Raw genomic sequence first — 13,499 nt, forward strand, 5'->3', positions numbered from 1 at the left:
TTTCGCCTTTCCACCAGCATCCTCCTCACCACTAGTAATAATGTGGCATGTCTATGAAAATAAGATCAGAAATCAGACCTTCTTGTTCCTTGAATCTGCTCAGTTTGCTCCTATTTCAAGGCTTTAAACTTACTGTTCCTTCTTCCTGGATTACATACATGTGTTTCTGTATTTCCATTCACATTTGACTTAAGAACAGGGCCTATCAACACACATAGTACTGACCAGCCAGAAAGAAAATAAAGAAAATCAGAAACATGAATGCATAAATGGAGCGAAATTATGAAACCATACACCCTTTTTCTTTCTTTTTTTTTCTTTCTTTTTTTTTTTCTTTTTTTTTTTTCATTTTTCTGAAGCTGGAAACAGGGAGAGACAGTCAGACAGACTCCCGCATGCGCCCGACCGGGATCCACCGGGCACGCCCACCAGGGGCAACACTCTGCCCACCAGGGGGCGATGCTCTGCCCATCCTGGGCGTCGCCATGTTGCGACCAGAGCCACTCTAGCGCCTGAGGCAGAGGCCACAGAGCCATCCCCAGCGCCCGGGCCATCTTTGCTCCAATGGAGCCTTGGCTGCGGGAGGGGAAGAGAGAGACAGAGAGGAAGGCGCAGCGGAGGGGTGGAGAAGCAAATGGGCGCTTCTCCTGTGTGCCCTGGCCGGGAATCGAACCCGGGTCCTCCGCACGCTAGGCCGACGCTCTACTGCTGAGCCAACCGGCGAGGGCCCGTACACCCTTTTTCTACATTCTTCTGCATATCCTGAGATGTCAACAATTTTCAATGAGTAATTAGTTAACTTGTGCTAAAATTTTCTTACATGTTCTCAAGTGAATTTGTTTATAATAAAGTGTTGATTTTTAGTATTAAAATATTGATTAGAGATGTAAACTCACTCTTGATTCTCAAATGTTAAAGTTGTTCTTGTCTCTCTTCAAGGGAATAATAAAAACCCAAAGCAATTTGCGTTTATGTGTTTATGAGGCATTCCCGCAACACGACCTGACGTGAATGCCAATAATTCTCTCAGATAGTGTCAGTACTTTATTGCCTCAGTGTTAAGAAAGTAAGAGTCATGATAATTTACTTTCATTACACTGGTCAATGCTGCAGAAGAAAAAAAAAATAGTGACTAAATTTAATTTTAGAAGATTCTTGGTGTTTTAAACTGATAAGTAAGCAAACAGAAATCTAATTAGTATTTGTATATTTACTTTCAACTTCTTTACCTTTCATTTATACTTTATTAGTGGGTGGGATATCCTCTTTGAAATTCATCCATAATTTTAATGTGTTCTCCATAAAATAAAGCAGGACCATTTAAGAAACTCAAGCTTAGGAACTAAATTTTTAAATTGTTCTCCTAAATCCTGAGCATGCGCAACACCATGAGTAAACCCTAGTGAACACTAAGGACTGTGGGGATGACGATGTGTCATTGCAGGTTCAGGACCAGCTGTATCAGAGATACCACAGTGACGGCGGGGATGGGGGAGAGGTGGACGGTGGGCAAGGCAGATGTGGAGGGAGTCTGCGAGAACTCTCTGTATTTCCCGCTCGATTTTGCTGTAACCCTGAAACTGCTCCAGAAATAAACTGTATGAATTTTTTTAAATAAAATGATACCACTAAGAAAAAAAAAATGGTTCTCCTAAAACAGAACCTTAAAATTAGCTATCTTCTAAGTGCATAGTTCCTCTTAAATGGCTTTCAGAAAGAGAAATATTTTGGAGAGGAAAAAGAATGCTGAAAATGTCTGCAAGTAATAACAGTATCTAATAAGCACAAACCATACCATTAAAAGCTTTGTGTACATGATTCATTAACGTGTATTTATGGAGCGCTTATTCTGTGCTAGACACTATTCCAGGCATTAGAGATAAAAGTATTGATCAAACCAGAAAACATCTGTGCCCTCATGGAGCTTAGATTCTGGATAGTGAGGACAGACAATAAAGAAAATAAGTAATTCTAAAATTTCTATGGAACTACAAAAGATCCCAAATAGCCAAAGCAATCTTGAGAAAGAAAGAGCTGAAAGAAAAACAAGTCATACTCTCTGATTTCAAACTATACCACAAATTTGTAGTAATCAAAAACAGTACGTTATTGGCATAAAAACAGACACACAGACCTGTGGAACAGAATAAAGAGCCCCCAAGTAAACCTACACATGTATGGACAGTTAATTTATGACAAAGATGAGAAGAACATACAATGGAGAATGGATAGTCTGTTCAATAAATGGTGTTGAGAAAGCTGGATAGTCACATGCGAAAGAATGAAATCACACCAATATCTTACACCATACACAACAATTAATTCCAAATGGATTAAATACCTGAATGTAAGACCTGAAATCATAAAATCCCTAGAAAAAACATAATCTCTTTGACATTGGTCTTAGCAATGTTTTGAATTTTGTTTGTCTGTTTGTTTTAGATCTGACTCAAAGACAAGGGGAACAAAAACAAAAATAAATAAGAGGGACTACATCAAACTGAAAAGCTTCTGTGCAGCAAAGGAAACCATCAACAAAACAAAGAGGCAACCTAGTAAATAGGAGAAGATATTTGCAAATCATATATACAATAAATATGGGATTAATGTCTAAAACAGACAACTCATATACTTCAACAACAACAAAATAAACAACTCAGCTTTAAATTTTTTTTAATTGATTTTAAAGAGAGAGAGAGGAAGAAACACAGATAGAGAAACATCAATTTGTTTTTCTACTCACTTATGCATTCATTGGTTGATTCTTGTATGTGCTCTGACTGGGGATCAAAGCCACAATCTTGGCATATCTGGATGGTGCTCTAACCAACTGAAATACTTGGCCAGGGCCAGCAACTCGCTTTTTAAATGGATAGAGGATCTAAATAGACATTTTCCCAAAATAAGGCATACAGATGGTCAACAGGCACATGAAGAGATGTTCAACATCACTAATTAACAGGAAAGTGCAAATCAAACCACAATAAGAGACCACCTCACACCTGTAAGAATGGCTGTTATCAAAAGGACAAGAAATAACAAGTGTTGAAGAGGATGTGGAGAAAAGGGGACCCTGTGCACTGTTGCTGGGATGTAAATTGGTGCAGCCATTATAAAAAACAACATGGAGATTTCTTTAAAAATTAAGAATAGGATGCCTTTTTGTTCTGTTGATTGTTTTCTTCAGAGTGCAAAAGTTTTTTAATTTGATGTAGTCCCATTTAAAAATTCTTGCTTTTGTTGCCCCTGCCCAAGGCAACCTACTAAATGGAGAAGATATTTACAAATGATACCTCTGATAAGGAGTTAATATTCAAATTATAGAAAGAACTCAGACAACTCAACATTAAAAACTACATTCTGATCAAAAAGGGGGCAGAGGACACGAGTAAACATTTCTCCAAAGAGGGCATGCAGATGATGGCGGACACACGAAAAGATGCTCAACATCACTAATCATCAAAGAAATATAAATTAGAACCATAGTATCACCTCCCCCCTGACAGAATGGCTATCATCTGAAAGTCAGCAAATAACATTTCTTTTTCCATAGTTGCTTTCCTTTCAAAGCAAGGGAGTGGGGTGATCAAGGAATTAACTTTTTTTTTTTAGTTTTTCTCATGGGCCAGGAAATTTATCTCAGTTTTGCCTCACTCCAAGCAAATGAAGCTAAATTTTCTTCCCTATGTTTAGCAGATCAGAAAACTAAAGCTCTGAGTTTATCTGACATTTATAGATCAAACCTTTTGTGGCAGAGACAGAGAGAGTCAGAGAGAGAGAGAAAGGGACAGACAGACAGGAAGGGAGAGAGATGAGAAACATCCATTCTTCGTTGCGGTTCCTTAGTTGTTCATTGATTGATTTCTCATATGTACCTTGACCGTGGGGCTACAGCAGACCGAGTGACCCCTTGCTCGAGCCAGCGACCTTGGGCTCAAGCTGGTGAGCTTTGCTCAAACCTGATGAGCCTGTGCTCAAGCTGGCGACCTTGGGGTCTTGAACCTGGGTCCTCTGCGTGCCAGTCTGCTCTATCCATTGTACCACCATCTGGTCAGGCAGGTCAAACCTTTTGAATGTCAATAATCTCATATTAGCCCGACAAGGAGGTGACGTCAGACCAGGCATAGAGCATCAGACTGGGATGCGGAGGACCCAGGTTTGAAACCCGGAGGTCACCAGCTTGAGCGTGGGCTCTTTTGTTGTTTTTCTGGTTTGAGCAAGGCTTGTGAGCTTGAGACTAAGGTCTCTGGCTTGAGCAAGGGGTCACTCAGTCTGCTATAGCCCCCCCTCCCCCAGGCACATATGAGAAAGCAATCAATGAACAACTAAGGTGCCACAACAAAGAATTGATACTTCTCATCTCTGTCCCTATCTGTCCCTCTCTCTTTCTCTCTCTATGTCTCTGTCACCAAAAAAACCCCCACAAAAAATAAATAAATCTCATATTGTGTATTGCTGTATATCAGAAATATAATGTTATACACTAATTTAATTAAAAATGTTTAGAAGCCACATTTAAAAAATAAAAAGAAACAGGTAAAATTAATGTTAATAATATATTACATTGAACTCAATATAGTATAAAAATTGTGATTTCAGCTTGAAATCAATAAACAAATTACTAATTAGATATTTGGCATTTTTTCATACTAGGTCTTTGGAATCTGGTGTGTATTTTACCTTATAGGTCATCTAGCTTCAGATAAGCCACATTACAAGTGCTTAATTGCCTCATGTGACCCAGGGCTACCGTATTGGACGGAATAGCTCTATACAGCAGGTTGTGAGCTTATCTAATTCAGCTCTGTGTCTGTAGCAACTACCCCATGTCTTGGACATAAGACATGCTCAACAAACATTTGATGATTAAATAGTACACATTAATGAGAACAACGACAAGTACAGTATGTTAAATACGTTATCTTCTCCATGGAAAAGATAGTTCTAGCTAAAGCATGAAAAAAATCCTTAACTATTAATAAAATGATAATATTGTAAAAGAAGAACACAGTTTAAGTATGTCTGATACCAAATTTTGGAGATATGGTCAACAAGGCAGCGTGCAATAACAGCAATAACCAAATGGGTAAAACATGTAGGTGATTCACAAAGAAGACATACAAATGTACATGGGGTTTGGTGAACACACAATGCAATACCCAGACGATGTGTTATGTGTTATAGAACTGTGCCCCTGCGACTTATGTAATTTTATTAATCAGTGTCACCCCAATAAATTCAATAAAAATTAGATAAAAAGAAATACGAACATTCTATAAACATTTAAAAAATATTTGTCTACACTAGTAATTACAGAGATGTTAGCAGAACAATGTATTATTCTTGCCTATGTAATTGACAAAGATTAAAAAATGATGTCTTAGTGTTGGCTAGAGCCATGATGGCAAACCTTTTTATAAAAACCGCCCACTTTTGCAGTGCTGGTCAACCTGGTCCCTCCTGCCTACTAGTGGGCAGTCCAGCTTTCATGGTGGGCGGTAGCGGAGCAACCAAACAGCTCCGTAATTGGCCCACCATGAAAGCTGGAATGCCCACTAGTGGGCCGGAGGGACCAAGTTGACCAGCACTGCAAAAGTGGGTGGTTTTTATAAAAAGGTTCGCCATCACAGGGCTAGAGCTTGCTGGTAAAAGTATAGAACTTTCTGGAATCACCATATCCAATTCTCTATCCTTACCCTGCAATCCTTAGAAATGTGTATGTAAAGACATTCTGCTTCCAAGAATTTATCCTATGGAAATAATCAGAAATGTGCCCAAAGATATGAATTTATTCATAGCACTAGTGTTTTTGAAGGAGGGGAAAAAGTAAAAGCCTATCTATTAAATAATAATTTTAATTAAATAATAATATATGCATATGATAAAAAACCTATGTAACCAATAAACACTCATATTTTGAAAGATTCAGTGACATGGGAAAACATCAACTAGAAGAAGATTTTGAAATGGAAGTGCAGTGTGGCTCCAATTTTATTAAAATATGTTTATATGCCTATTAAAAGTGTAGAAGACTATCAGTCTGCTAATAGTGCATATCTTTGGATACTAATGCTAAGAATAAATTTTATTTTCTTTGTGTTTTTCTGTATTTCTATATGTATATGTTACCTTTGTATTAGGAAAAAAGGCAGTAAATATTACTTTTAAAAGACAGAAGAAAACTGGGCAATTTTTAATTTCCTACCCTTTATCAGTTACTCCTCAGGATAAGCAAGGTGGCCTTGCTTTCTCCAGTCATATGTTTCTGATAATAAGCAAGGTGTGGTAACTCATTGCTCAATATTACAGGAAGGCTTTGGACATCATTGATTAAGAAATTAATATTACAAGAAACCTTTGGACATCATAAGAAACTAATATTACAACAGGCCTTTGAACATCATTAGTTAAAAAATTATGTTGGCTTCGTAGGAAGAGGGAGATATGACTGTGTTACAGGGTGACTGGTAGCCAAGGGGATGTCTCAACCTTGGTGCTCTGCTGAGGGTTGCTTTCTTCCGTAGGACTGTAATTCTTTTTCAGATATAGGCAAGGATTATCGCTTAAAAGAAGACATGGAAATCCGAGGGTGCCGTTACAGGCCTTCTTTTAGCACTCAATTCTATATTTTGTGAAGAACTTATTAAAATAATAATATGTATATTTTTACATCAATTTTAATTGTGTACATAAAAATCTATATTTTTATTATGATGCCTCATACTGTGAACTTTTTTATATGTTGTTGAACAACATTAATAATTTCTAATTATTGAACCTAATACCAAGTCTGGCAAGTACTTAATGTTAGCTCACTGATGAGCTAAATAAATCAAATATTTATTGAGTACCCACAGTGTGCTGTACTGGGGCTATTTTAGTGAATAAGACCAACTCCCAGTTATCATAGAATCTGCATCCTAGTAGTTGGAGACATAATTTTTATATTATTTTATTGATTGATTGATTTTAGAGAGAAGGAAGGAGAAACATCAATTTCTTGTTCCACTTATTTATGCATTCATTCACTGGTTGATTTTTGTATGTTGCTGACTGGACCCACAACCTTGGAGTATTAGTATGACAATCTAAACAACTGAACTACTCGACCAGGTCTGGAGACATGATTTTTAAATCCATGAGAAGGATACTCTCATTAACTTCATTTGAGACACTGAACCATAGAGAGATCAGGTAACTGGCCCAAGATCATCCAAGTGTCGGGTGTTAAAGCAGAGATTCCAACCCAGGCAAGCTGTTTTCAAGATTTGCTACTCTTCCACTGGTACCAAGAAAACACTCCGGCAGTTCAGGGGACAGGTCAATCAGAGCTCAAATAGTTGTACTAGTTTACTTGTTGGCTGCTATAACAAATTACCACAAATTTAATGACTTAAAACAACAGAATATTATGCTCTTAAAATTCTGGAGGTCCGAAGTTCGAATTCGGTCTCACTGGAATAAAGTCAAGGTTTCAGCTGGGCTGGTTCTCTCAAGAGCAGTGTTTTTCAACTGCTGGTCCGCAGACTGATCCACCAGAGATTTTGTGCCGGTCTACGAAAAAGTTAACCACTCTGATGCTGTATGAAGATTATAGACCCAGTGATCTTAGTCAGATTCGCTTATGCTCAGGGTGATTTCTGCCTTAGAGGTCTCTAAAGTCATTTTTCTATTTTCACCAGTACCCAAGTGTAGAAAGGTTGAAAACCACTGCTCTAGAGGCTCATAGGGAAATGTGTCCTCATCTTTTTCAGCTTCTAAAGGTCACCTGCATTCTTTGGCTCATGACTCCTTCCTTATATCACCTTAAAACAAGGTTCCATTATCACATGTCCTACTAGTGACTTTGATCTTCCGGCTTCTCTCTTACAGAAGAGCTGTGTGATTACTTTGTACCCACCTGGATAAACCAGGCTTCTCTCCCTACCTCTAGTCCTTCTCAATCACACCTGCAAGGCGTTTTTACCAGATAAGATAACATAATTATTGGTTCTGGGGATTAGGACATGGATATCTTTGGAGAGATTTGTTCAGCCTGCCACTGTGGGGACACTGTAGGGCTAAAACTTGTGCTGCTTTAAGACAGAAAGGTAGGACTGGTGTGGAAAAGTGAGAGCTTCCTGGTGAACTCCATGTGTCATGTCTTTTCTGTGCCAGGTTCAGTCCTGGGGCTTTGCCGGACGCCTGCTAGGGCTGTCCACAACAGAAGTTTATCTTCTTGCAGTTCTGCAGCCGGAAGTCTGAGATCAAGGTGTTGGCAGGGTTGGTTTCTTGAGGTCTCTCTCCTGGGCTTGCAGATGGCCGTCCTCTCTTTGTGCATTCAGTCATCTCCTCCTGTGTGCAAGTGTCTAGTGTCGTTTTGTGTGTCCTTATAAGGCCAGCACTTATAATGGATTAGGGCTCACCCTAATGACCTCATTTTAACTTAATAACCGCCTTAAAGCTCTGATTGCCTAATACAGTTACATTCTGACTTACTGGGGGACTAGGACTTAAATATATAAATTTGGGGGCAAAACAATTCAGCCAGTAAACAGCTTTAACATGTCAGCTCTGTTTAATACTCACACAGCCCAGGTCTGGCTGTGGTGACAGAGGGTGGTTTGTCCCTTGCCGGAGGTCCCCCAGTGGTTAGTGTTTGAGAGACGATTCACACGCAGGCTTGTCTGCTCAAAGGCCGGGCCTTCACCATTTTTCCTAGCCACAGTCAGTTGTGATGATAGAGTAGAGGGGGGTGGGTCTGTGGCCAGGGACAGTGAAGGGACCAGCCCAAGGGCAAGAGTGTATGTTAATTTGGGGGGGGAGAAGTAGGGTGCATCCTGACTCTGGAGGCCTTTATGATCTGGAAGAGGCATACAACATTTTAGCAAAGAAAACTGTGATGAGAGAGAGGCAGTCAGTACTTGTCAGACTCCAGCCAGATTTTCTGTGGCTCCACCCGATCTCCACCCTCACCACAAACTTACACTATCTAACTGGCCAGTTTACAACCTCGCCATGACTCTGCAGCAGAAAACGAGGGCAAGGGTCCTAGTTCAATAAAGATTGAACAAATGTCCCAAGAGATTGGTGACTTCACCTAAGTTACTGTAGCCCTCACAGCTAGCGAGATAAGACACCCTGATACCAGACTGATGACGGCAGCACTTCTTTGTAGCCCTGAATTTCAAAGTCCATGATTTTAGAGGCTAATAATATATTTCATCTTTCCCCCCACATCTGCTCCTTACCCATGTATTTTACTTCTGCAGCCTTTCTACCTGGGAGAAGAAAGAAGAAATAAAAAGGAACTAAAATAATTCAATTAAATTTAAGCAGCTTTTTTTTTTTTTTTTTTTTTTACAGAGACAGAGAGTGAGTCAGAGAGAGGGATAGATAGGGATAGACAGGCAGGAATGGAGAGAGATGAGAAGCATCAATCATCAGTTTTTTGTTGTGACACCTTAGTTGTTCATTGATTGCTTTCTCATATGTGCCTTGACTGCGGACTCTCAGCAGACCGAGTGACCCCTTGCTCAAGCCAGCGACCTTGGGTCCATGCTGGTGAGCTTTGCTCAAACTGGATGAGCCTGCGCTCAAACTGGAGACCTCGGGGTCTCGAACCTGGGTCTTCTGCATCCCAGTCCGACGCTCTATCCACTGTGCCACCGCCTGGTCAATCTTTTTTTTTTTTTTTTTTTTTTATAGAGACAGAGAGTCAGAGAGAGGGATAGATAGGGACAGACAGAAAGGAATGGAGAGAGATGAGAAGCATCAATCATCAGTTTCTTGTTACAACACCTTAGTTGTTCATTGATTGCTTTCTCATATGTGCCTTGACCTTGGGCCTTCAGCAGACTGAGTAACCCCTTGCTCGAGCCAGTGACCTTGGGTCCAAGCTGGTGAGCTTTGCTCAAATCAGATGAGCCTGTGCTCAAACTGGCGACCTTGGGGTCTCCAACCTGGGTCCTCGGCATCCCAGTCTGACGCTCTATCCACTGCGCCACTGCCTGGTCAGGCAGCAGCTTTTTGACAGTCAGCAAATCTATGAATTTTTAACTATATTTTCCTGTCCTCATCTGTCACAAGTGGCTGCAGGAGTATTATTGTCTGTTCTGATTAGTCCCATATTAACTTCCATCAACAAATTTAGGAAAATGAAATAAAACGGAAACAGATTGCTTTGTTACCTCCTCTGGTTGGAATCAGTGCTAATGGGTTAACATTTTAAAATATAGGGTGATCTGAAAATTCTGTAGCCAGTCCTCAGCAGTGTCTCCGCCCTTTCAGATGCTGGAGCTTTTCCCAAGGGAAAGGGATTCTGCCTCACGGCTTCCACCAGGGTACAAAGTAGGAGGTGCTGTGATAGCAAACCTTTGTGTTCACCAGATTCCCTTTGGCCCTGCTCCTTCCCAGTTTATCTTGCCCAACATTCTTCCAGAGTCCAAGCCTGGAGAAAAGCACTTAGAGATGAACATTTTTGTGCTATGAGAAATGGTATATCTTAAAGAGACAGAACTCTTTCTTAAGGTCAATTTTTTTCCCCTTGATTCTCACTTCTTTCGTTGAAGGTATCCCTTATGTTTAAACTTGATATTTTAAATCCTATTACTGTATTTCCTAGAAAGATTGTATACATTTTGCCAAATAAACAGGATATTTGTTTTTGTTTTTGTTTTTCATTTTTCTGAAGCTGGAAACAGGGAGAGACAGTCAGACAGACTCCCGCATGCGCCCGACCGGGATCCACCTGGCACGCCCACCATGGGGCGACGCTCTGCCCACCAGGGGGCGATGCTCTGCCCATCTAAACAGGATATTTGTAAGACAACAGAAAGCAGATAGATATTTTATCTATCCTGAGGCAGTAACAGGATTAGGTAAAATAGAAGCCAACCATATTCCCCTAAAGGTAAACTTCTATTTCTCCTCTTCTTGAACTCATTCCTGTCGTAGTAGTATATAGTCACAAGTGCTCCCATTGTCGTGAGTCTAAACATTTGTGGGTCAAATAAGTTTGCAAATATGATATATATGTTTGCTTGCTTATAGTTTGCATTGGGTGTGGGGGACAGGCTGTAAGCAGGCAGGGTCCTTTAAGACTAAGCTTTTCCCACCCTTTTATTACTAAGATCTTCTCAACACTAAACTTTTCCCCATGCCTTGGACTATTGCATGATGTGGGGTGGTGCACTTTTATGAGGAATCCCATTTATGCCTCAGATAAGTGACTTTGTATCAGAGACTTCCTTATTTGTATATTGGCTTAAAGGTTTTGATTTCTACACTATAAAATGGGGCAGACCGGGGGCTTGCTCTCTCTCAGTTCCTGAAATTAGCATTGCAGAGGAGAAGCAGCCAAGATGGCAGAGTGCTAAAGGAGAAGCCAGTTTGTGCAGAGAGAAGGAGATGGGGAAGAGGTGAATAAGGCTGGTGAGCTAGAAACTTTTGATTCTAGGAAAACTCAGATAAGTCAGTGGCTTTGGGAGCCCTGAATGGAAAGGGAAGTGTTTTCCCACTGTGTGTATTTCTCGCCTGCCAGGTGCGAGCTAGGATTAAATGTAACGGCCCATCAGTTCTTGGCTCCACTGTTTCATTACCATCTGTCTGAATCAAATGCGAACCTGCATGGGCCAGGCGGCTGTGATGGTGGCCGTGGCTACTGGCCTGACGTTTATGCTCAGTGTTTGCTGAAGAAACAGATAAATACATCTCCTCTGCCTGTTCATCAGCGCCTGGTGAGTGCTGTCAGCTGCATCATTATGCAGTTTAGCCTTTACTGCTGCTCACAACTAACATACACAAATGACCCCCTCCCCATACAGCCTACTGTCCACAAAAGCCACTTAAATAAATAAAAACACATTTTAGGTTGATAGTGATAAGTTCTGAAGAGAAAAAACAAAAGAGCAAGGGCAGTGGTCCCCAACCCCCGGACCGATACTGGTCCGCAGAGAAAGAATAAATAACTTATATTATTTCCGTTTTATTTATATTTAAGTCTGAATGATGTTTTATTTTTAAAAAATGACCAGATTCCCTCTGTTACATCCGTCTAAGACTCACTCTTGACGCTTGTCTCGTAAGTTCGACAATTATATTTAAAAATACCGCAGTTTTTATGCTGGTCGCATCATTTTATTTTGTGCATTTATCCTTCCCACCCTAAAGGCCAGTCTGTGAAAATATTTTCTGACATTAAACCGGTCTGTGGCCCAAAAAAGGTTGGGGACCACTGAGCAAGGGGATAGGAAGTGTAGGTAGTCTTCTGTATATGAAATTTTAAAAACTGGCTAGGAAAAGCCTCTTTGAGAATGTGATATTTAGGAAAGGACTTGTGTTGAAGGACTAAGACATAATTCAAGGAGAGCACTGCAAGTAAAGGGACTGTAAATGCAAAGGTCCTGGGGTAGGAGTCTGCCCAGCCTGTTGAGGGGCAAGGAGGAGGCCAGGGGGGCTGAAAAGGGGTGTGAGAAGAGCAGCCACAGACAAGACCAGATCATGGAGTGCTGAGAAGGTAGGAGTGGCACTTTTAGTTTCCACCAAGCCTCTTGTGAAGACCCTGGAGGGTTTTGAGCAGAGGAACGACATGACTGAATATATGTTGTAAGAAGATCACTCTGGCAGCTGTGTTGAGAATACAGGGGGCCTTCAGCTAACGACAGTCTTGACATAGGAAGTTTTGAGTTTATGACGCTCACTCCCATAAAAACAAATTGAGACGTGTTTCAGCTTATGCCATCAGCATCGTACTTACAAACTAGCCTGGGACAATACTTTAAGGTAGAGAGGCCTGCAACCGATCCTGTACCCTCTACATTAGCTGCTTCTTGAGATGAAACACCTGTAGTACAGGTAGAATCATCTCCAGTGTCTCCTGCATGTTCCTTAGGCAATCCTGATTCACCTGACCCAGTATCTCCAGCACCTTCTGCAGGTTTTCCTGCCTCTCCACCTTCCTCCTCCCAATAGGTCAACTTGCAATGCCCTTCCAGTGTAAGCCAACCACAGGAATAAAAGGACTTTTTTCTTATACTCATTTTTTTGTCATATTTTTCTACTACTACAGTACAGTGTATTTATGTCCTTTTCCTTTTTCTGTGGCTTAGTTGTGTTTTTATGTTCTAGATTATGATTTTACAACTGTTAGGATAGGTAAATGACTTAGGCTAGGCTGTGTTTTTTTGTTGTTGTTGTTTTTTGTTGTTTGTTTTTTACAGAGACAGAGCGAGTCAGAGAGAGGGATAGACAGGGACAGACAGACAGGAACAGAGAGATGAGAAGCATCAATCATTAGTTTTTAGTTGCACATTGTGACACCTTAGTTGTTCATTGACTGCCCTCTCATATGTGCCTTGACCGCGGGCCTTCAGCAGATCGAGTAACCCCTTGCTCAAGCTAGTGACCTTGGGTCCAAGCTGGTGAGCTTTGCTCAAGCCAGATAAGCCCGCGCTCAAGCTGGTGACCCCGGGGTCTCGAACCTGGGCCCTCCGCATCCCAGTCCACTGCGCCACCACCTG

Source organism: Saccopteryx leptura, chromosome 5, assembly GCF_036850995.1.
Source record: "Saccopteryx leptura isolate mSacLep1 chromosome 5, mSacLep1_pri_phased_curated, whole genome shotgun sequence".
NCBI classification, from domain to species: domain Eukaryota; kingdom Metazoa; phylum Chordata; class Mammalia; order Chiroptera; family Emballonuridae; genus Saccopteryx; species Saccopteryx leptura.